Source organism: Schistocerca piceifrons, chromosome X, assembly GCF_021461385.2.
Source record: "Schistocerca piceifrons isolate TAMUIC-IGC-003096 chromosome X, iqSchPice1.1, whole genome shotgun sequence".
NCBI classification, from domain to species: domain Eukaryota; kingdom Metazoa; phylum Arthropoda; class Insecta; order Orthoptera; family Acrididae; genus Schistocerca; species Schistocerca piceifrons.
In genome coordinates, this window is record NC_060149.1 from 22763761 (window position 1) to 22784942 (window position 21182).

General features: G+C 41.2%; 1 protein-coding gene across 1 annotated transcript in view; it reads left to right on the forward strand.

Moving 5' to 3' along the window:
• Window positions 1-1967: 1967 nt before the first annotated feature.
• LOC124723095 (homeobox protein engrailed-like ceh-16) overlaps window positions 1968-21182 on the forward strand; it is a 157214-nt gene continuing 137999 nt past the window's right edge. Inside the window, exons 1-2 of the mRNA XM_047248272.1 lie at window positions 1968-1989; window positions 13554-13670. The gene's annotated coding sequence lies outside the window, so the exon portion shown is untranslated. The remainder of the gene's footprint in view (window positions 1990-13553; window positions 13671-21182) is intronic.

Genomic DNA, 21182 nt, shown 5'->3' on the forward strand with positions numbered 1-21182 from the left:
AGTCCTCTGAATACAAGGAAGGGCTAGAGGGGATGAAAATTTCTGGTTTTGACCTCTTGCAAATGGGATTAAAAATGAATTCGGTATCATAAGTAAGCTTGATATCGCGCTGTGTGATTGTGCAAAAACCACATATTGCCTATAATTTAGTAAGTATTTTTAATTTCAGCTACAACATGAGACAGAGGGCAAGCCAGTTACGCGAATTTTTTATTTTTTATTTTTTTTTATGGGATGGTCTGCAAAGTACATACCCACTCATACGTCACAAACACTAAAGGAGAAGTGTGCTGTCAAAAACTTAGCGTCTCGTTTCAACACTGAGTCTTTCTCCATTGAAGACGAATACAGCAATGGGCAGCCCATAACAACAGACTCGGCAACAAACGATGCTCTGCTCCTTCTTAAACACCTGCAAATATCCGACAAAAGGCGGCCGGGGTGGCCGAGCGGTTCTAGGCGCTACAGTCTGGAACCGTGCGACCGCTACGGTCGCAGGTTCGAATCCTGCCTCGGGCATGGATGTGTGTGATGTCCTTAGGTTAGTTAGGTTTAAGTACTTCTAAGTTTTAGGGGGCTGATGACGTCAGCAGTTAAGTCCCATAGTGCTCAGAGCCTTTTTTTTATCCGACAAAAGTGAGAGCGAGATACTGGACATCTAACAGGAGCGTGATGGTTTAATTGTTAATAATATCATACACAGAAGGAAACTTTCATGAAAGTGGGTGTTGACATTTTTGAACGATAAATATAAAAAGGCGCACGTTGTGACATCTATAGCTGTTTTGGTCCATTTTTATGCTCCAAACAAATTTTTGGCTGTGTTAGAGACTGAGGAAAGAACTTGAATCCCCATTTATGACCCCGAAATCGAGCCACAGTAGGCTCCCGCGACCGAAGATGTTCCACTCCAGCAACTGGCCAAAACGTTGTGACGTCTATTTCCTGCGAAAAAGGCGGTACTGGTTTGCTCAACAACCTACCTCAAATCTGTAATATAACCGGAGAGTATTATTCCAGTCTCCTCCAGCAGCTGACAGGTAATTAAGGCGAAACGCCGTGGAAAGTTGACCAAAGCTTGCCTTAAAGTGAGAGAACAATGCACCTTCAAACATACCCAGATTTGTTGCTGCCAAATTGAAGATCCTACGATTCTATCTTCTTCCTCATCTGCCCTCCCGCTTTCGGACTACCAGCTTTTTCCTAACATGAAAAGTCGTCATATTGGTGATGCCGAAGAAGATAAACATGCCGCTGACAGCAGGTTTGACCATCCATTTCTATTTCAATGGACTTGGAAAATTTTAACAAGAATATGAATCCAAAAAAATCGGGGAGGAGGGGGAGGGGGGGAGCGGGGGCTGAATAAAGCAGAGGCTGTTCTTTCAATAAAAAGTTGGAAGCTTTTCAACACCCCCTCGTTCGGTGTCTAACGAAGTTTCTATTTTCGATCATTTTTGGAACGAAATAACATACAACGAAAGTGTGTTGTGGTTGAGCAGTTAGAGCAGTTAATACCATCTGGTGCCGAATTTGGGAGAAGACTAGTTTGAGGGTGGGGGAGGGGGAGGGGGGACTATGGGCTACGCAGCCGACGAAGGTGTCAAGGAAATCCGGCGTCGCATGTTTGTCACTTATTTTTGCCGACTCCCGTTTCTGAGAAACGATGCGCTCATTGACCCTTCACCATCTCCCGCTTTAAATTCCGCCGGAAGCGGTTGATGGCAGCTTCGAAGAAGAAGAGATCTGGTGGAAATTGTGCTGTGACAGCGGCGCCCCGAGCCTCGTGGGGATACCATGTGTTGTCCCCACCCTACCACCGGCTGACGCGCAGTGGGTGGTGGCAAAGTGCTAGGCCACGCCCACCGCAAGCGCCATTGGATGACACGCCCTGCAGCTGCCCCTCCCGCTAGGTGCGAGGCGCCACGCCGTGCGGCTTCACGCGCCAGTTCGCTGCTGTTCGTCGCCACTACATGCGCTCAGTACCACGTACGTAGCTTTCGCAGTACTACTTTACTAACCGTCTCTTGCAATGGAAAGCGACTAGTCAGCTCGTTATATGTCAGGATACGCAGGAATGTGTCACGTAAATGTACACGTATATCCCGTATACGTCAGCGTAAATACATTTGTAAGTGCGCTACCCGTTAATATCGTTAGATTCCGTTGCTGCACCAACCAGCACAGTCTACGCTCAAACATCGTGACGTTCCATGCCGAAACAATGTTTGCCTCAAAGAATCAACACAGATTCAGGAAAAACTGCTCGTGTGAAACACATGATAGCTTACAGAACGTAGAGGCAGGTGCGCAGTTAGATTCCGACTTCCTAGACTTCCGAAAACCATTCCACACACAGCCTATATCGTCTGCAACCAACCAGGATACGATCATACGGAATATCTTCGTTACTATGTGATTCGCTCCATGAATATTTTACTGCTAGAACCCTGTATGTTGTACTGGACGGTGAATGATAAACTGAAACGAAAGTAACAACGTATGTGCCTTAAGCAGCTATTATTATCTCTATATACGAGTACATAACCCATTTATCAGATAGGATCAGCAGCACTATAAAATTGATCGTTGGCAGTGCTATAGTGTGAGAGAAAGTGTCGTAAGGAAATGTAAAATGATAACACCAATAACAAAGAGAAAAGACATGCTGTTTGAGTCCTTGGGGTTTGACTGATACTTGTAGATGCCAAAGTTATATTGTAATATGTGTTCAAATGGTTCAAATGGCTCTGAGCACTATGGGACTTAACATCTGTGGTCATCAGTCCCCTAGAACTTAGAACTACTTAAACCTAACTAACCTAAGGACATCACACACATCCATGCCCGAGACAGGATTCGAACCTGTGACCGTAGCGGTCACGCGGTTCCAGACTGAAGCGCCTTTAACCGCACTGCCACACCGGCCGGCCTGTAATATGTGTCGTTATAACTATGATGAATCTACATGACTACCTGTAACGCACTGATCATAGGTGCATTGTTAGCTGCAATTTAAATGTGCAATAAAACACAGATAATATTGCGACTAGTGTTGACCTTCCTGTCCTGAAACAGAGAGAACCTAGTAGATTAGTGGTGAACAACTTGAGCACATCACATTGTACAAGTATCAATATTAAATGGGAAAATCACGTAAAATTAGTATTGGTAACGCGAATGAATAGCTTAAATTTGTTAGAGAGGATCTGGCAAAATGCAATGCAACTGTAAATGAAATAACGTAAAAGTTCTAGAGCACCAATAAACTTAGAATTCCTTAAAGAATAGAACATTCACGTATAAAACAGTTTCGAACGTCAGTTTACTTTACAAATGAGTTAATATATTAAACATTTTACGTAAGTATGTAAGCGATAAAAGTTTAGAAAAGGCTTGAAATTATGTTTAAAGGTTGTTGGACATCACTAAGTGCTCTCATTATCAAATAGTGGATGAGTATACTCTGTGTAATTTTCGCTTAGTTTTAAGCAAAAGTTAGTTTTTAAGCAGTCTATGTGAACTACGTGTCGTACAACGATATAGTTTTTCAGTTACATTCAGTGGTATACGTAGATATTGTCTGCAAAATGTGTCAGTAATAAAGGAGTAACAACTTAAAATGTCACACCTGATGCAGAGGTTTTACTGCAGAACAGCGAAATCGGTCAATAATTATCCTATAGGAAATACAGAAAATTAAATTTTTGTTTCCCCTGAAAGCCGTTAAATAGGCAATCTGCAATTGCGATTGCACCATTGCCTGGAGTCCGTCAAGAGGCATAACAGACTAGGAAGCAATTCATTGGCGTGCTGCTAGGATCGCAGCAGAAATGCTCGGGGAACTTAACAGGGAATACCTGGAAAAACGAAGAGTTCTCACTAAACCGTTTTGGTTACATTTAGAGAACACTACGGAGAAGACTATGCGAACATTCTGTTGCCTTTATGGTATATCTCACGTAGGGAACGTAAGAATAAGACGAGAGAGATTAGGGTGCGTACAGAGAGACAGTCGTTTTTCCCTCGCTCAACAAGCGAATCGACTGGGATTGAAAATCAGTAATATTGCTAAGATGTATCTTCCGCCATGTACTGTACACTGGCTTGCGTAGATGTAAGTTCTGGCCTAGAACTACAAACTGCTATACGTCATTTTTCCGTTTCGTAGTACACTTGCAGGTAATAGTGAAATGCAAAGAACATACTGAGACACTTCAATAGAGACAATAAAAAAATATGTTAGAAGCGATTCGTACGCAAATGTAACTCGCGCTTAGTGTGTTTAACGATCGCCGTCGGCCATACGTTAGTCCGACAAAAATCTGCAAAAAGTTAAGCTGTAATCTTCCAAAACAGATGGTCGTCTACTCTATGTATCACATGGCCATTACATAAACCTCTGTTCGCAGATATTATAAGGAGCGATCAGAAAGCTTCCGGTCGAAGGCCGTACAGTCCACAATCGATATAACAATCAGGCAAAATCGCCGTGAGCAGTCATCCCGCCGACGCACCCTGCTGCACATCCACTCATCGAGGCCTTTCAGGGACCGAAGACGTGATAATCGCATGGGGGTTGATCAGGACTGCATGGCGGCCGCTGGAGCGCTGGAGTCTCTCTTATTTGAGTTGGCGCAACTTCGGCATTACCATATTTGCGAGATGGGGACGTGCGGCAGCACGCCCTTGTCGCAGTTTTTACGGACATTTGAACAGGTCTGGTGCCCTATGCACATTCCTCATTCTCCGATGGATGTCTACCGGTATCTGTACTTCGGCTGCCGAGAAAAGTATAACAGTACGTTGGTTCTGTTTGGACGCAATAGCTAATAATGTCGCCATCGTTCAGGTTTCTGCATCTACCGTACGCACGCCGGGAAGACACGAATGACACACTAATCCCTTGCTTTCATGATGGTGCTTAAATACCCGCAACGGAGTCACGTTGCCGCTACAGGCTCAACTGGAAACTTTTTGATTCCCCATTACAGTAGCTAGGCCGACAAACTGGAAACAAGATCCTTTGAATGCCAACGTGGATTTTTTATATGGAAATAGAAGTTAGGAGCATAGAAATCCGTAGGCTTCCTTCATCTTTTGCAGGTCATGAATTATTTTCGGAAAAGTTATCACCTACGATCACATAATCGGCAAATGACATTGCACGTTTGGTGGTAACCGTAATAGATTAGTACCTGATCTTGACAAAGCAGAGACTGTACAATAAAGGAAAACCCTATAACAAAATCTGTCTGCCTTTTCAATAGCGTTCTTACTGTGGCATTGGATGAGGACGTGATGGAAAGTAATGTCTGACATGCATGCATGTCTCTGACATGAATTCCCTAGATGGGCAAAACGACGATCATAATAATAACGTTGAACATGTTGTTGTCTCACTCTCCTTATTTCGGGTGAGCATTAGGGGATGTAGACAAGATGTCATATGGAACTTTAACTCGGTCTCGGGAGCGTGCACGGATGGCCGAAGCTGTTCAGCGGTATATCCTGGACTGAGTCGCAGTCCGGCACGTGCTTCCATGTGTCGCTAAAACAGCTAATGTCAAACTATTCGCAATCAGCGAATAATTTTTTTAATAAAATTCTTAAAGCTTTTTAAGTAAAACAAACGTTTTTGACATTCTACATACTCTAGATGTCCACATATTTATTTCTCAGCATAGTCGCACTGGTGACGAACACATTTATCCCAGCGAGAGACTAGTTTTTTGATACCGTCGCGGTAGAATGTTTGACTTGTTGACGGAGCCCGTTTTTTACTATCGTGAAATAGGGGGAAGAATGTCACGGATATGATACGTGAGTATGGGCGGCAAACATTAAAACAAAGACGTCTTTCGTTGCTGTGAGATCTTTTCACGATATTCCACTGACAAACTTTCTCCTCCGAATCCGAAAACATCTTGTTGAACCTAACTTCACAGGGAGAAATGATCATCGCAATAAAATAAGAGAGATCAGAGCTCGCACGCAAACATTTAAGCGTTCGATTTTTCCGTGCGCTGTTCGAGAGTGGTACTGTAGAGAAATAGTTTGATGGTAGCTCGATGAACCTACTTTCCAGCACGTAAGTGTGGATTACAGCTTAGTCATATAGATGTATAGCCTGGATCACGACTTTACTTCACAAACAAATGGAGTTTTGGGTGTGTCTCAAGATGCCTGCCAATGTATCACGATCTGTCTTTGCAAACATTATCAAAAATTTCAAGAAACTGTAAGAGAAAGGAATAAAATACACCACCTGTAAAGAATGACAAGAGATGAGACTAGCACAATTGACATTTGAACAGTGGTAACACACAATGCAAATGCCACTACGAGGCAACCTGAATGTCCGAGTGGGATCAAGCAAAGTTATTATTATTATTACTATTATTATTATTGTTATTTTAATGTTCTGCACTTACTGTCATTCGTCTTCTTGCTTCCCACCACAATGTTTATAAATATGCATTACAATCTCTTAATTGTATATACTCTTTTATATGTATTTGTTCACGATCAAAGCAATCTTGTGACACACAACACGTTCTGGGGACGGCAGAACGGATATCTTATGCTGATGGGCGGCCAGTCATGTCAAGCGGAATATGGATGGCTACTGCTTGCCTTCTTGGTCCATCAGACACTGCAGAGTCTTCCATGAGCTTTTCACAAGTCTTTTCATCACATGAAATATTATTGAAGTGTTTTAATTCTTCTTTAAATATGTTGTTAATAATGCGTTTCGTTTCAAAATACGGTATGTTAATTTTTTCAATATGTTTAATTTTTGTGTCTTTTTTGGCTAGAAAATCTTCTTTTTCATTACCGTCTAAGCCACAGTGAGATGGTATCCACTGAATTTCAGTTTTCTTGTTGCTCTGTCGTAGTCATTTAATTACTTCTTGGATTTCAACTGAACGCCGGCCGCGGTGGCCGAGCGGCTCTAGGCCCTTCCATCTGAAACCGAGCGACTACGGTCGCAGGTTCGAATCCTGCCTCGGGCATGGATGTGTGTGATGTCCTTAGGTTAGTTAGGTTTAAGTAGCTGTAAGTTCTAGGGGACTGATGACCTCAGATGTTAAGTCTCATAGTGCTCAGAGCCATTTGAACCATTTTTTTAACTGAACGGTTTTTGGATCTCGCGTGTTGACGACTGCCCCTATTGCTGCTCTAGGCTAGCAGAATGTAACTGCTTTGTCGTACGTGTGTAAACAGTTGTTTAGCTGACTTGTTGCAGTTAATTTCACCTTGAAAATTTGAGTGGTATGCTCCTAAAGTATGGGAGAAAGGGAAAATTTTACTGTACATTCCTACGCCAACGATTCCTTCTTCTTCCATTAATGACCCATCTATGTAGATGTGGCGTCACTAATCTTCAGGGTATCTCTGATTTATTGTTTGCAATGCTGTAGCTTTCATTTTCAATTTACCTGTTTGACTTCTTTTATAATTACCCATTATCTCTAGCTGGTATTACAGTTGAGGAAGCAGAATTGGAAAGAGTCAGCAAAAGCAGTATCGTGTAAATTTGCAGTGCTCCATGTGGTGTATACTAAATCTGTAAAGTGGTGCTGCCTTTCGAAGCAAGATTTTGCTTATGGCTGAAGCATCGTTTACAAAACATGTCGATCTACACAACAAGCACCAGTCAGTCGCAAATCCACGGTGGCTAAGAGAAGTGGATGAGAAACGACCTCGGTCTGTCAGCCTGTGGTGCGGGCTTTTCAAGAACCGTATGACTAGTCTTTTTTACACTGATGGGGCTCTAAACAGCCATAAGTATCTATAGTACCTAACAGATATACTGCCGCAATTATTGGAAGAGATCTCGCCAGACATAAGGCAATTCACGTGGTGCCAGCAGGTCGGATGTCCCTCCCATTCTGCACAGATAATAACAAACCGTGACAGAACATTTGGAGATGATTGGATCAGTCGTCCGGGAAACAAAAATCGTCCTGTACTCTCTTGAGCCTTAAATACCTCTGGGGTTCTGTCTGTGAGCAAAGTTAAAAGTACACCGACGACTTCCAAAGACGTGAAACACCGTTTAACATAGTCGTGTGCTGCGACAAGTCGAAATGAAATTCTACATGCAGTACCGTCTGAGTATTATCTGTCTGGAGTGGCTTTATGGCATGCATCAGTGCTGAAGATCAATATTCTGAGAGCTTGATATGACAATCACAAAAAATGATCGTACCTTAGTTAGGTGTCAGCTTACATTTAGTACAGTAAACATATGGTTGTGGGACCTCTTCTCCTTCAGTGGTTTACACTTCAGTGCTGTTATTTTATTAGCTGATCAGCTTTCATACATGTTATGTCGTAGAAGCCCTCTTCGAAGATTCTTTCCAGCATCATGGAAAAAGTAAAAAAAGAAAAGTCAGTGTCATAATTCGGTAGCTATTAGCGTTAAAAATTATTTGCGTACATCAAAATTCGCCAGATTATCCATCATAGATTAGAGAAAACCTCACCTTAATATAATTACTCGTTCTGAATATATATTTTGATTCCCTGTCTTCACGGCCTCAGCCGACGTATATGTACAGACGGTCCAAAAAGTTCCGAGACTGCTGTTATTCCTGGCGAATGTGCGACGTCAGCGCAGTAACTACGGTGCCAGCTTGAGCTACCAACTGTAAGCAACAAAATACACAAAGGTGACGACACTTAGTGTTATCAATACGAACCTACCACAAAACGACGAAGTGCAGAAATTCACATGTGGAGTCACCGCTTTGATGACACGATCAGCATTCAAGACAACATGACGCCCGAGTTGAACAACATCTCAAAGAACAACTTTTCTGACCTTTTTACACGGTTGTATGAACGTTATGTGGTTTTACTTTAGTGCGGGAGACCATGTAAAACACTTGAAGCCTTAAAATCACCATGTTATAGTTTCTCTGTCCTTTTTAACCAGTTTCGAATCTCTTTTGCACTGAGGGGCTAGGGCGAGTCTCGTGTTTGCGGTAGCGTTCGATTCGGAGGCGGTCGATTCGAATGCTGGCGCCCGCATCTCGTGGTCGTGCGGTAGCGTTCTCGCTTCCCACGCCCGGGTTCCCGGGTTCGATTCCCGGCGGGGTCAGGGATTTTCTCTGCCTCGTGATGGCTGGGTGTTGTGTGCTGTCCTTAGGTTAGTTAGGTTTAAGTAGTTCTAAGTTCTAGGGGACTGATGACCATAGATGTTAAGTCCCATAGTGCTCAGAGCCATCGAATGCTGGCTGTAGAAGATATTTTCACCACCAGTTTTTGGTTAGAAAGGGGAGGAAAGGTGTTGAAATAAAGAACCTGATGAGTTACTTTGTGATTGTCCTAGGTGAATCCCAAAGCTATCAGCGAACTGAGAGCCTGTGATAGTGTTGACGGTGATCTCTCCGACAGATGCGGACTTTGAGTCTGGCGATCTCTCCCTTGCCTCATCACCAAACAACGCAAACGACGCCTCACCATACTCACAGTGATTAGAGTTACTTGCACTGAACAGATAAACTTATGACATGACTTTCTGACAAGGTGACTGAACAACCCTCGAAGTTCTGCAGCCGATAATTCATTCTTTCGTCTCCAAACGAGTTTTCCGGCAAAGTGGCACGTAATATTGTTTACGGTTAATATTGTTAACTCTTCTAATAACAGATATATTGATGCAAGTATTTGTCTAACACAGTTCTGCATCTTGAAAATGTCTTGGGTATTAAGCCGGATGACGCCGTCCAACAGGTTCGATATTTCGGCAAGCCTGTAGCCTCCATGAACGCCTGAAGATGGCAAGAAGTCGGCTTGCCGAAATATCGCGCCTCTTGGGCGACGCCACGCGGCTGAATACCCGAGAAATTTTCAAAAACCTCAGATCACACACAATTCTGCATATTCGCAACTCCACTAATTTTGTGTATCGCCCCATGAAATGTGGCTCCAGAAATCGGATATCGTGGGTAGTTTTCATTCCGATGTAGTCCAAACATCGAGGAACCAAGTCTGGACTTTACACCTGAAAAATACAACCAGCGAAAGAGCCGAAAAATCGTGTACAAAAATGAAAACTTGTAAATAATGACGACGACTCTACCAGCTGTAAATGATTGCACTATCACACCAAAACTAAAACTTAATTTTTATTGCACTAACTGAACTGGAAATTAGATGCATGTTGCGCTTTCTGTCAAAAAAATCTTGCAGAAGTTTCTTGAAACTAACGTAGACTTAGTATTTCAAAATAGTATTAGTTTGGAACAGCCGCCATTACTTCATGACACACGGTTTCTCTCCTGGCCAGTTTCTACAGCCGAATAGTTACTAAGCGTCCTACCGAACAACGAAAGATTTATCACTTTCCATCTGACGCTGACACTCGGTTCCTCAAAAAATATCGTCCTTAGATTCGTTGTATACGAAATGGTAACTTTGCATTTTTGTAGTAACAAGATCATATCTAGGCATATTTATTCATTAGTTATCATCTTTTCAATTTTTTGTTACATTTACGTCCACACGCTGCAAGCCAACTTAACCGTGAGTAACGTAGGGTAGCTCTGGTACCACAATCATAACTCTGCTGCCGCATATTCAACAAGCACAAATATTTCTCCTTGCTGAGGATACAAATGTTATAATGAGGTCTAATTGAGGAACTACAAACAAACGGACTGCCACTAATCTTAAGATACAATGCAGTACATAAAGTTCGTTATTTTTTAAAATGGCTGCAGTGTTGGAAATAAAGCACTAGAGAATATCAATAAATGAAACAGAATGTTATAGATTTTCAGGTGTTTATATCGATAACAGCCTGAACAAAAAATATCATGGTACAAGTCCAAAGCGTCTCATCAGCCCAAATTTCATGTTTCGGAGACCAGCAGACTTAGGAGCTGAAAATGTCAAAAACTTGACTTACTTTTCTTGTTTTCATTCATTAATGACTAATGGCGTCACTTTCTTGGGCAACTCTAGTTTGAGAAAGAAAGAGTTCGTTGCCCATTGCAGTAAAGATAATATATTGTGCCCACTCTCGAACTTGCGGTAGACAGTTCTTTAAACAGTTAGGCGTACTAACAAGCTCACATACTTATACTGCCTTATGTCTGTTAACAAAAAATTGCAGTTCGAAAACAGAAACGTTGATAAATATAATACTGTAAGGAACAATGAGTTACACTATCTTTCATTCAGTGGTAATGTGGCACAGAGAGATATGCAACCATAAAAATCTTTGACCACTTACTCCGTGATGTGAAGAATCTAATAGATTATATAGTTAATTTTGAACAAAAGCTGAAATAATATCTATTTGACAGTTCTTTCTGCTCTATTGCACAGTTTGTTATGAAGAATGCTATAATGTGTGTGTGTGTGTGTGTGTGTGTGTGTGTGTGTGTGTGTGTGTGTGTGTGTGTGTGTGTGTGTGTAAGGGTGGGGGGATGAGTGAAAGAGAGAGAGAATAAATCAATGTGCGTAAAAAATTAGCGCTATGTAAAGGTTTAAATTAAAGGACAATGACATAAATGCTCAGCGTGTTGCCATATTTTTCACTGAGAAAGCGCATTGCAATTTGAAACTTACTCATTCCACTTCAAAGTCAGACGCTGCAGTTTACATAAAAAGCGCAAAGAAATAACTTAATAGCCAGTCACTGTCGGTTAATAGTCTGAAGTTGTGAGTTGCTTGGAAAAAAATACTAAAACTACTACTATTACTGAAATGAAATTATTATTGTAGTCCACCTTGTACAAAAATAAAGTGTTACTAAGTTTTATGTAGCAACGGAAATGTTTTCTGTTTCTGCCGTGGCAGCAGTACCTTTTCTTACGTATTCTGAAAATATTTGTGAACATTAAGAAATATCGTAATGCTGCTTCTAATAGCTGATTCGGTCTGTACTACCCTTTTGATTCCTCTTTACTTCTGTTGTTTGTATTCGGTGGTCCAAATTTTTTCAGTTGTTTAACGCAGTTATACCTCTATAACACAATTTATAAACAAGTATACGTTTTATTGAAATGTGTTTGAATCTTTGCCAAAGAAAGCGCTCGTACAAAACATTAAACTTACTTACTTAATTCTACCATTGAAGCAGCTAGGTGAAGTATGCAGTTTGTGCGCTCTGTTAAGATCATAAGCAGGAGATTGCTGTTAGGAATTGGCTGGAACTGTAAACTTCTACATCAGGGAGAATTTTCTCTTAATAGCTATTTGGACCTACTTCCCGTAATAACAAAACCAGTGTAGCGACTTGCTAAAAGAAAAGGAAAGACATTGACATGAAGCTGAGATAAACATGATTTATAGTTATGGATAAGCGTCTGCGTGGTATAGTGATCGAATAAGGTTGCAACTTAATTTAAAAGTCGTCCCGATACCCTCTTGGACGCTGAAGCCTATGACAACCAAACTCGATACCGTTTGTACCAGATATTGTAGTATCCCTGCATCGTTTTCCTTTCCTTGATAGTAGTGACGCCGAAATTCAAGGTGTTATTCTCACGTAGTTGCGATCTCATCGAGAGAATTTAACGCAGTCTTCTTACCTCTGGGGATTGCCTTGTAACAAATACACAACTGCCGGATTTTGCTGCACAGACTAGTTTCCCCTAGCAACTTGTTTGTTCTTGCGATTTGTACGTTGATTTAACTGCTGTCTATTTAGAACGGCTGTTCAGTTGGCACCAGAAGCTTAACACGCTATAATTTGTGATTATCCGCACTCAAATATATAAGTAGCTACCTGGAATAATATATTAGAACTTCTTCACCGTCAGGCTACTACGCTTCAGACAGTTATGTACACCTCAGTGCAGAAACGGGCTAACGTGATTCTGGACATGTTCACCGGTTACGAGTAATTTACCATTGAAGTTAGTCATCAGACCGCCAGAGACAGTGTCGCCAAATGTGTTCTTCGTTTCGTTTCCTGAAATTGGACAAGAGATCGATACAAAAATTGGATATGTGGTGGTAGTAAGGATCGAACCCGAGGTAAAGGTTGACCATATTCGTCCCCTATCATCTACGCTATGAGAACAACTGACGCTAACTATATCTGGCGGGTTGCTCGACTTCACGCGCAACGGCCTGATTGGCTAACTTCAAAGCTAATTAACTCGGAAACGGCACAACGTATCGAAATTTTCTTAACAATTATTTTTCGGCACAACCTACCCTGCAACACTCTTACAGGCTTTTCAGACTATTTCTGACCACCATTTATACACAGGGTGCTTCAGATCTGCTTTTCACCTGAGATATTTTCCGAACGGTTTAAGATATAATTCTGTTTTCTTCAGAACGAATTGTGAAAAAGTCCTCATTAAATGACAGTCTCTTTTCATTTATTTATTAATAATAGAGATGACGGTATCAATTTCGCATTTTAAATGTAACTAGCTATAGTAATTTATGCTGCTACTGTCGCAGCTCTTCAAAATCCAGTTTGTAGTTTCAAAGACATTACAATATTTAGAACTTAGGACTTATTTCTTTTAAATATGAAACGCGGAAGTTCGTGGTGACATACGGAACTGTCGCTACAGGCTGAAGACGCGGCTAAGAGAGTCTACATCCACAAGTGGAGCAGAGTTTAATTTAAAGCCGCTGCAAATCACGCTTGGCTACACGTGCTTGGACCGGCACACCAACTGGAAGGCCAAGTAAGTGGCATTTCATGGCGAATCACCCGTAAACTACACTAACATTTCCGCTCTTGTTTCTACAAGAGCTTTCAAAGAAAGGTACACGTCAAAAATTCAGTGGGTTAGTAAAATAGGAAACTGAGGTACAAAGACCGTTAAATAATCATTTCGCATCACTAGTTCAATGTTGAGATACATACTTACACATCATAATTACATTAGCGACAGCAACAAAAAGTAAATAGCAAAAGAACGTGGTCATAAATACATCCGCAAAACTTGATAGGACTGAAAAATAACAGGCAACCTGTTGAAGAGTTAAAAATTTATTAACGCTTAACAATGGCTTCAATAAATATGAATTTGTCTCCTTCAGAAGGAAAAGGGCCTATTGAACAAGTTATTAGGAGATAGTTACAAATGTCATAAAGAAGGAACCAAATTCAATAGAAAAGCATACTCAGTCGTAGAATCACATACTGACAACATATGTTGGAGTCAGAAGGCTCTTGTCTAGTATACTGTGCATGCCAGCCACAAATATCAACAGTTCAAATGCATAATTGAAGTTAGTAGCCCAGAACTATAGGGCTTTCTCGTGAAACGTTTGTAATAAAACATACATGAATATGGATTCAACAGACATTTAGCATGGCGCATAGAATGCTAGTGATACTCGCCGACTAACTAAGATATGCAGCACTAGCAATAGGTAAACTACGGTAGGTGGCCTCATTGCGCGAACGACTATGTGCATAGCCGCACTGAAAACAAAATGCCTGATTCAGTAACTAGAATGGTTAACAGCTAGAATTAAAACAGAATATGGCTAATAAAGTAGGAAAAAGGGTTGGAAAAGGGTGGAGAAGGGTGGAGGCAGGAAGACATTAAGATCATATGACATATAAAGAGTAAGGTGGCTCAGGTAAACAATCTTAATTGTTTACAAGTACGTACATAAGGTAGCATGAGCAGAACTTGTAAATACGTACGAGAACATGCCAAGTAACAGTGTTGAAAACAAATACACGTGGTAAAAGTGTTAACATAGTGTAAAAATGCACAAATACGTGGAGCCGTATTAAGCAGCTCTCAACTAAAATGAAAGAAAAGATACTTATGGAAACAAACGAATGGAACCCATAAAAACACTAGCAAAAAAAGGCGCGGGGGGAGGTAAGGATTGTAATTATAACCTACGAGTTAACATACCAAGGAAAGTAGCCGTGAATAATAAAGTATCCATTGTGAACAAATTAAAATCGGATGAAAGTATCAAGAGGGTACATTAAATATGAAACAATAAAACAGAGATAGTGCCTATGAGCAACAAAGAATGCTATGTGAAATTACAAACTGAATGTAGGAATCGTAACTGCAAATAGAATTCTGAGAAAAACAAAAATCACTCGGAGGCCAACAACGAGCTGTAAACTTGGCTAACACGGCCAGAAGTAACGGCTTAAAGCCTTCAAGCAAATGTATACTTGCAAAGTGGAGCTGGTCGTTTAAAATATTGCGGTGAATGTTCGCTAAATGTTTGAAAATTTAAAGTTCTTCCCACAAATATAATCTCCTGCCTTTTACTTCTTTGCCTTGAATTGCGCTATCCTCTAAATCTCCCGGAGAATGTTCAGCAGTAAGTAAATGTTATGCGATGGCGTAACTGTGTGTATTACCACCTTTCTTTCCCGATAGAAGTTTTTTGTATCTCATTTCCATTGTTCTACCTCTATAATAACTGGGACAGTTACTCCAAATCATTTTGTACCTGCCCGAATTAGAGAACGGATCCTCGGGAATATTGATAGTGTGCACAAGATTTGTCTTTAAACTGTTAATAGCAAAAAATGTTACATCACATTTATATCTGTTCCCTTAAAGGCGTTTTATTCTGTAGGACACATTATCGAAAAGGGGGCGGAAATAAATTTATTATTTTCGTCTCTATTGCAAGGGAACGTACTACCCTGTAAAGCTGAAAATTTGTTAGTCGTTTTTTTTTTTTTTTTTTTTACTGAGTGCATGATCTACTAAATCTTGTCCATATGCGTTGTTAATATGAATGGATTTTGACACATTGATGTCATTCTGTAGGTTAATAAGAGAAAAGGGTGTTGTTATGGTATGATTAATAGAGAAATGGGAAAATACTAATTTGTGAGCTTGTGGATGACAGAATTCAGCAGGGATAATGTTATCGGAATACGTTGGCTTACAGAACATGTTAAAAATGGTTCAAATGGCTCTGAGCACTATGGGACTTAACATCTTTGGTCATTAGTCCCCTAGAACTTAGAGCTACTTAAACCTAACTAACCTAAGGACATCACACACATCCATGCCCGAGGCAGGATTCGAACCTGCGACCGTAGCAGTCGCGCGGTTCCGGACTGAGCGCCTGAACAACATGTTAACGCTAATATTGTTATTTGCTAAGCTGTAGATATTTTGAGCTCGAGAAAGCTAAGCTCAGCTTTTCCATGATGGATTTTTTTTGTAAAGTGAATTTTTTTAGTGAAAGATGTTAAACAACAGTTCTACTGCATGGTCATTGCCATCAGAAGCAATAATTATGTCGTCTACATAAGGAGCATAAAAATGTATCTTGCTTTGCTACCTTAGCTGGAGTCAAAGAAACCGTTTTCTAGAGAATTAACGAAAATGTCAGCTAGGATTCCAGCAAGACGGCTCCCCGTTGCTAGGCCATATGATTGTAAATAAAATTTACCATTAAACGTGAATGAATTGTATTTAAGTACCACCTGTAATAAATTAATAAGCTCGACAGTTTGTACCTGAGTTACCGTTTCGTACTGTATTAAATTCTGGTCAGTGATGTTGAGAGTCAAATTTGTTGGTATGTTCATATAGTAGCGTCCTATGTCGAACAAAATCAACCTAGTCTTAGGTGCGCATTTTAATATTTTTATTTTGTTGATCATGTCAGCACTAGTTTTAACTGACAAGTTATGTTCGAATACGAAAAGTCTTTGATTTTGTAATGGAGACGGCTAGATAATATGTGGTGTGCACTCGCTATACGATTAATTAACGGACGGATCGGTTGATTTTGCTTATGTAAATTTAACTGACTTCTAAGAACTTAGAGTTCACATTCACGACCCATTTTGACTCCACCATGTGTTGTTGTCAATATGTGATTCTAAGTGTGAGTATGCTTTTCTATAAAAATTTTGTAGTTTTTGCTATCGAATTTGGTTCCTCCTTTGTATGACATTTGTAACTACTTTGTAATAATTTGTTCAATAAGTCCTTTTCCTTCTGAAGAAGACAAAGTTATGTTTGTCGAAATCGTGGTGAAAGTTTATTAAACCTTTAATTCTGCAACAGGTTGGCTGTTGTCACCCGATGCTATCAAGTGTCTACGTACACAGTTGCTGAAGTGCAGCCATGTTCGAAATTTTAAAACTTCCTTAAATCTCCATTTATGTCATCAAATGGTTCAAATGGCTCTGAGCACTATGGGACTTAATATCTATGGTCATCAGTCCCCTAGAACTTAGAACTACTTAAACCTAACTAACCTAAGGACATCACACAACACCCAGTCATCACGAGGCAGAGAAAATCCCTGACCCCGCCGCGAATCGAACCCGGGAACACGGACGTGGGAAGCGAGAACGCTACCGCACGACCACGAGCTGCGGACTATGTGATCAAATGCCCACCATCTATTGCAATAGACGTTTTCAGTCGCTGGTGCAAGGACTTTTGGACACACTGAACAGTTTCCTTCGATGTCACTGCAACAATACAGTGTTTTAAATCCTAATGGGCCGTCAGAACTTGTTCAAGGACTTCAAAATTAAGTTTATCCCAGAGAAAAACACGCTATGGAGTGTACTCAGGAGAACTTTCACCTACTACAAGTATCAACTACCAGGAAAGAGGTGGTTGAGCGCCTTCCTAGCCACATGCGTGTTGTGAGCTGGCCACTCATCGTGCTTGTGCCCTAAACATCTGTGTATTCCAAGTGGAAATTCCTCTGGGAAAACCGGTAGCAAATCGGTGATAAACTATCGTTTAAGGTTTCTTCAATGATGCAGCGAACAAACACTTAATTTCCAGTAACTCTGCACCAAACGTTCACACTCTACGTCTCCTGATGTTCTGTCTACCCAAACCAGTGAGGAATAATAATGCATATTTCTTACGTTTAGCTATCCATCATTTGTAAAGGTAACTTCATCAGTAAAGCCAATTCTTCGAGGAATTCTTCTAATATCTCATGAGAACAGAGCAACAGAATTCCATGCGTCATTTGCAGTTCCCCCGATAAATCTGCTGCTGAAGTGATACACGTTACGGATGGAAGCTGTTTGAGCGCAAAATGCGAACAAAGCTGCACTGACTTTTTTTCCAGAGGCACTCGCAATTTCTCTGGAGTTACGTGTGGATTATGAGCAACATCTGTTAGAACATCTGTTTCTTTCGCTTCGCTTGTTGTAGGCTTACTCCTTAGTATTCCAGTGGCCTTCCTATAACAACTTTTTGCACATTTACTGAATCGTCAATCTTGCTGGACACCGTCTGTAGGGATACCTTTGTGTGTACAACTCAACTGTTCTTTTCACGTACGTTCTGTATTTTCTGACAGAAGTCGCACGTGTGACTGATATACCAAAAGAAACAAGATGCTTTACTCTCTGGTTCAGATGACATTACATGACATTCATACTGTGTAGACGTCTTGGAGATTGGTTGGGTTGTTTGGGGAAGGAGACCAGACAGCGAGGTCATCGGTCTCATCGGATTAGGGAAGGACGGGGAAGGAAGTCGGCCGTGCCCTTTCAAAGGAACTAGAGCCTGGAGCGATTTAGGGAAATCACGGAAAACCTAAATCAGGATGACCGGACGCCGTGGAGAGTGGTCTCTGGTTATGCAAAGCAGTCAGATGTATGACGATGATGATCATAGGTTTAAGAGACTGAAAATCTATGGCAATAGTCTCTTATTCATCTCCCAGGGCGGAATCTGTGTAACCCATCCGTCTGCGTCTATGTGCAAATGTGACACTTTTCTGAATGTTTGCGTAACGTGTATTTGAGACGGGACTTTGATACCAGTCCGATATTTACCAATTAGGGTGTGAGAAACGTCGTAAAAACCCCATCCATGTTGGCCGGATCACCAAACATCGTGGTTAAACCGCGAGACAGATTCGATCCGTGTCATATTCGCCTCCCCAAATTCATGGAAGTGACGCATTAACGCCTTCAGATACCCGATTGGGTATCAGTGATGCATATTTTATTTTAGTGCAATACAATACAATGAAATGATTTAACATTTTGAAATCCTATTGTATTGCAGTGCTAATATTGTTTATAAACTTATCTAAAACGTTATTTTAAGAGGTGTTGGAAATATAATCTTCAGTACAACAAAAAATGATTCTTAACTCATTAGATAAACTAAATATACAGCATAAACTAGGTTCATAATTCTGATACCACCTATAGTGACAACCTTGCGTACTGAAAATGTAGCTGAACTAAGGCGCTTCATTAATTGTATGGATTGGGCTTTCCAGTTAATATTGTGATTTATCCGTCGTAAGGAACACTTAAAAACGCTTTCTGTTACTTGTATTTCGTTATCTGAATAGAGCCGATTTGTAGTTTTTGATTTTCTATGAGAAGTACTCAATTGTATGTACTAATTCTTCTCAAACCTTATTGATAATGTATTAGCTTTTTACCATCTGTGGATGTTTTCAGTTATTTCGTTAGCTGCCTTTTCAGCAAGAGAACTGGTGCTATATTCTTCCTAAGCTTGAATAATCTGAAAAAAAGACAACATTTGCTCTTCTGACAGTATAAGTGGGAGACTTTTTATGTCTATCAGATGGCCCAAAATAGAACCCTGTGGTACACAATGACTGATTGCTTCAGATCCTAAGTGCCTACTGCTATGTGATCAACATAGAACTGATACCCAGTACTTTGTATCACGCAGACAATACAGAAATCACTATTCCATTACGTTTAAACTTTTGTGTAAGGAAATCAAGGTTCACACAATCAAAAGCCTTAACCAAGTCACAAAATATGCCCACTGGTAATAATTTTTGACGGCAATCGACCGTTCAACAGCCTGAAATATTGTATTGTATTGCATGTTAACCGGGGACCTAGAAACGACGGAGACGCTCCGTCCCCGCCGCCGCCACAGTGGTCCACAACCCCACGACGACTACCGCAGTCCACTTCACCCCTCCGCCGCCCCACACCGAACCCAGGGTTATTGTGCGGTTCGGCCCCCGGTGGACCCCCCCAGGGAACGTCTCACACCAGACGAGTGTAACCCCTATGTTTGCGTGGTAGAGTAATGGTGGTGTACGCGTACGTGGAGAACTTGTTTGCGCAGCAATCGCTGACATAGTGTAACTGAGGTGGAATAAGGATAACCAGCCCGCATTCGCCGAGGCAGATGGAAAACCGCCTAAAAACCACCACAGACTGGCCGGTTCACCGCACCTCGACACTAATACGCCGGACGGATTCGTGCAGGGGACCAGGCGCTCCTCCCCGCCCGGAAAGTTGTGCGTTAGACCGCACGGCCAACCGGGCGGGCGCCTGAAATATTACTATTAGGCCTTTTGTTTTGGGACATGTCTAACTAAGGATCTATACGGTCTTCTGAAAAAACTCATATCTCGTCCCGATTTTAAACAAAATAACATCCGTAATTAAAATGAATTTAAGAGCAGAGCTACCTCTTAGTCATCTTGTTAATACTATGTTCTATTGTTGTTTCGTCCATAAGATTTCTGCATCGCTGGTTAGCCTCGGTATATCGCGTACAATATAACGTTTCACTCGACAGGACAACTTCATTCTGAAGCGATACGACTAACTCGATGATGAGGTCTTTCTCTGCACGCCCACGTCCATCGCACGCTGTGGTCAGACGTGTTTCTCTACAAACAACCGTAATGTGGCGGCACGGGCTGGCCGGTTCCCAGTTTTTGTCGCGCAGCATTGCGCATTTTCTTGATCGCTGAAGAAGGCAGACAGTACGAAAGTCGAGCAATTTGCTGTCCCGCGCCTGCAGCCCTTAATCACAGAATTATTAAAAGCATTTCTGGCATACCTCCAGAACAAAAGCGACGGCAGTGGCTATGGCTATCAATGTTGCGCACATGATGTAAGCAACCGCAAAGCCTCAAAACACGTACCTGTTATTCATAGCAAAAGAGGCACAATTTCGAGCTTGTCTTTATCAAGTATATACCTAAATGCTCCAAACGCTTTTTGCCACAATAAAAAGGTGAGCTGGGCCTGTATCAGAGTTACACTTTTCTGGGTGTGTAATTTACGCTTTATTACGTAGAAGCAAACTGAATTTTTCGCTGGAAACCTCCTTAGGCGGTCTGTTTGAACGTACAAGAAAATCAAAAATTAATGTTGTATGAAAAATATCATTGCATCGGGTGCTGACTTTATTGTATTTATCGCGAAGTATTCAAAAAGCAAGTGTCACTGACCAGTTCAGTTATGAACT